Raw genomic sequence first — 4767 nt, 5'->3', positions numbered from 1 at the left:
GAGAGAGGAACAGTAAAAACCAAAAAAAAAGATGAAGAAGAGAACTGAGCTCAACCTGGTTGGGTGAGAGAGGGAGTAACAGAAAAAACCAAAAAAAAAAAAAAAAAAAAAAAGAATTCATAATGTTATCAAAAAGCTATACAAGTAATTTTTTTGTATGCCTTCCTCTACATTTTAACATGTAAAGTTAATTTTCACAAATCTGTATTAATATAGGCTTTATAATTCATTGGAAGGGGAATTAAAGGAAAGGAAAGTGAAAGTGAAACTTTTGTAATCATTATTCCATTTGACTATATCACTAACTCCATATCATTTTGTATTTGGTTATTAAATTTTACTTTATTTTTGCGTCCAAATCCTAATGTCTCAATACTGAATATGGTAAAAATTTAAGTAGGATTTAAGCAATCACTGGGAGTGATGAGTAGAAAAGCTTTTTCTTTTTAGGCTTGTAAAATTTTACTTTCTTTGCCTTTAATTTTCCTTGCAATCAAATGTAGCCGTAGGAAAGATGGTAGGAAAGTGATGTAATATTTGTTTTATGGAAAAAGAAAAAGATCACATTAAGGAAATAAATTTTTATGTACATCAACGGAAACTATCTCTATTTAGTTTTTCTAATCTGGCCCTCTTGGCCACTGATTTTTCATTTCCATTGATATAACTTGTCTGTTCGAAGTAATTAAGTAAGATACATTATATATAGGCTATGTTTGATTGCGAGAGAAATTTTAAAATGAAGGAAAGTGAAGTTTCTATAATTAAAAAAAGAAACTTTTGTGAACATTACCTCATATGATTATAAACTGTTTACAATTTTTATCATATGTAGTAATGAATGATATATTTTACATTTTATAACAAAGGGTTTTTTTTTTTTTTTTTTTTGATGAAATATAGCGAAGGATTTTGAATGCAAAGTAAAGTTGAGTTAGTGATATAGTCATATAAGATAACAATTATAAAAAAGTCTTACTTATTCTCCTTGCAACTAAACAGAGCCATACAATTGCAGATAATTTTAAGGCCAACCAGACTTACATGAGTCAGCCAGTCCACCACTCCTAAGAGTTAGTCCACACCTTTACTGCTTCTTGTCCGTATTCCTGTGCCCCTTGTAGTCTCTGTTGAGCACTCTAATTTCAACATCTTGAACGCATCTTGAAGTACCATAATTCCTGTGCGCCATAAAAAATTAAGTTCTAGGCAAAAGGTTGATGCCCATTTTGTCTCTCTTATATTATGATCATAACTGCCATTACAAATAATGATAAGTCATAGAAGATGACCTCTGCTAATCAGTCAAAGATAAATCCTGATCATCAACTGGATTGGGATCAGCATGGACAGATGCTAAAATTTGAGAATCATAGATCCTTATAGATAACTTGGAGTATTGATATAGAGTTCAACTTAATATTATGGAAAACATACTTATCACACGAAAACTAGATGTAATTTAATGTAATATTAGAGATGGATGGAATGACTTTTTTTAGCTATAGAAATAGATATTGGAACTGAAATAGGCTGAGGGGTGCAAGGGGGTTTGGAAGAACTCTGTACGCAATCCTATAGGCCTTGCAGCCCAAGTCCTCTTTGTAAAAGCTGCCAATTTGATTCAAATTTTACAGGGTGGAGAAGTTGGGATACTCTCCCCATGGGGATACCACCACTCATGGGGTGTTGCGTGTCGTACCACGAGTAAGAGGTGGGTCTGACACTCCATCGATAGTGGGATCCCCCATGAGATGGTTATCATAGGGAGAAGATTTGGACTCGTGGAGAAGTTAGATTCCCAACATCTTTCATGTCTCTCCTTGTTGGCACATGCACAACTTGGAGAGATGAGCAGGGGAGGTCTAAGTCAAGAATCAAGATTCAAGACTTAGGAGAGACGACAAGAGGCTGCATATGAACTTTGACTCTTTTGCCTTCTCAACCTCAACAACATATACTGCGCCATTATCGGCACAATCATAGTGTTGGAACATTGCATGTCTATGTTTGTTTTTGGTGATTCCATACTTGTATTTAAAAGGTGAAAAAGATTATTCTTAGGGACCGTTTGATTTTGTTTCTCTTGTTTCTGTGTCTGGAAACAATAATAACGGTTTTTGCCGTTTCTATGCTAAGAAATGATTTTTTGAATTGCAAAAAGATGTTTGATTTTTTTGTTTCCCGAAATATTTTCAACAGTGTAGTTGAGTTCAAGACATGAGTGAAGGCACGATGTTGTAAGAATGCAACTCACTAGTGAAGGCATGACATTGGAGTTGCAGGTATGCTTCATGGAGATGAGTTTCAGAAGAATGAAGGCACTCCGAAACTTTGAGCTTCATACAGCTAGGTTAGAATCACCACATTTGGATAGAGAGAAGTTTCAACAATGGGTTGGGGTTTGGATAGGTTGAGTGAAGTATCAGGTTTTTCACATTTTTTATCGCTCCCACTTGTTTCTAGAAACAGAAAAACAAGTCTAATTTGTTTCTCCATTCCTGTTTCCAAACATAAAAATAGGCACAAATTTCTATTTCTGTTTTCAAAAACCAATGAAATGAAACAGAAAAATCAAATGGTTTTTGCGGTGTTTTTCTATTTTGGAGCACAGAAAAACGGAAAAACCGTTTTTGGAAACAAAATCAAATGGACCCTTATTGGTACGTTTAATCTCTCTTAAGTCTCATAGTGTGCATGATAGTTTGTGTGCATTAGCATGAAGAAGAGAGGCCAAATGATACAATCAAGCTTCCATCGATAAGTCCAACTTGGAGATCATCAAGTGCATCAATGGAACATTTAACATTGGGTCAAGAGTAGCAATGTCTTTTCACGTCTTAGGAATTATATTTGTAATTTTCATATCATTGTAACCCTACACATGTATAGCAACAATTTTCATAATATGATAGGAAGAAGCTATAAGATGCTAGACACAACAAAAACAGGTTCATGACAGACCTAGCGCAGCAACAACGGGTGAGCTAGTCATCAGACGACTTGTTTAAGTTGTTTGGTGACTACCAATCTACCCCATCCATTCCCACTATTTGCAACCTTTTCAGAAAAAAAAAAAAAAATTTGAATTACTCAATGGAACAAATGAAATTTATCCTAGGTTGAGCTTGCAAAACTCACAAAGCAATGCCATCAATTCAACAAAACACTAGTTCAATTCTTGAACAAAGCTTCCTAAACTGATCAAAGAAAGTATTGAAAAGGCTTTTGCTTTCCTATCCTGGTTCTGCCTTTTCCCCGGTGTTTGTATTTTCAAATTATCTTCCATTGGATCCGACCACAATCCTATTCTCTTGTCTGGGCACACTCTCTCTGGCCCTGGTGACATTGCAAAAGAATTTGCCACTTTTTTCTCGAACTTTTTACTTCTTCTAACCCCCTTGACCTTTCTTTGATTGTAAAGTTTTTTTTCTCCAATTCTGAGCCAAGATGAAATACTTCTTTTTCACCAAATTCCTTCTTCGGAGGAGATCAAAATGGCCATGTTCTCTATTGATGCTTACAAGGCCCTTGAACCTGATGGTTTTTAGGCTCTCTTTTACCATAAATTCTGGGATCTTTGACACTTGGATGTCCGTAAGTTCATTACCTCTTTCTTTAGAGATATTCAACTTCCACCCGACACCAACCACACTCTTGTTTGCCTTATTCCTAAGAAATAATTTCAAACCTTTGTAGAGGATTTGCGACCATCAGCCTATGCAATGTGTCATACAAAATTCTTGCTTGTAGAGTCAAATGTGCTCTCAAAGGTACTGTTTACAATTTTTTTTTAACCCACCAGAGGTGTAAGACAAGGTTGCCCTTTAAGCCATTTCCTCTTCATTGTGGCCATGGAGGGACTGTCTAGATTACTGTGTGCTTACAAGGAGCTTAACCTGTTTAAAGGAATCAAGGTGGGCCGGAGAGCTCTTAAAATCTCTCACATTTTCTTTGCGGATGATACTTTTATCTTCTGTCGAGGTAAACCTGAAGATGTCTCCACAATCAAATGTATCCTTGACATCTTCTCGGACCTCTCAGGTTTGACTTTAACTTTGACAAGTGTGAACTTGCTTTCAGCTCTAATGTCACTAATTTTTGTAAGTCTAAAATTTGCAATAATCTTACAATTAATGAGATGGACAAGTCTACTAGTTACTTGGGGACTAACTTATTTATGGCCAGGTCTACGGTGACCAGATTCAATCATATTGTTCATAGGGTTTCAAACAAAACTCTCTCTTTCGAAGGCTAACCTTCTTTCTTATATTGGAAGTACTGGTCTCCTTCATCCATGCTTGCCTCTATTCCCTCTTACATGATGTCTTATTTTGCTTTTCTCAAGACTGTAAAAATTTGGACTCCATTTACCTCCACTTCTAGAATGGTGACAACAACCAAACTAAGAAGGCACATCTCATTGGTTGGTAGAAGATTTGTTCTCCAAAATCTCATGGATGTCTAGGCATAAGGGATTCATAAACTCAAAACAAGGCTCTCTCAATGAAGCTGGGATGGAGACTAGTCACTGAAGACAGCTTTATGGGCACAGATTCTAACACAAAAATATTTCCATAAAAGGTTTGTTTTTCATCGCAAAACTCTAAAAAAGAAAGGCTCCACAACTTGGAACAACATTGTGAGTATTCTCCCTACTCTCAAGAAAATGAATGGGAGGCATATTGGTAATGGTAATTCTACCAACTTTTGGTTTGATCGCTGGAACTCAAATAAACCAAATCTACTTGCTAATTTTTAACACCC

Source organism: Macadamia integrifolia, unplaced genomic scaffold (genome assembly GCF_013358625.1).
Source record: "Macadamia integrifolia cultivar HAES 741 unplaced genomic scaffold, SCU_Mint_v3 scaffold561, whole genome shotgun sequence".
Taxonomy (NCBI): domain Eukaryota; kingdom Viridiplantae; phylum Streptophyta; class Magnoliopsida; order Proteales; family Proteaceae; genus Macadamia; species Macadamia integrifolia.
This window is presented reverse-complemented; position numbering follows the sequence as displayed.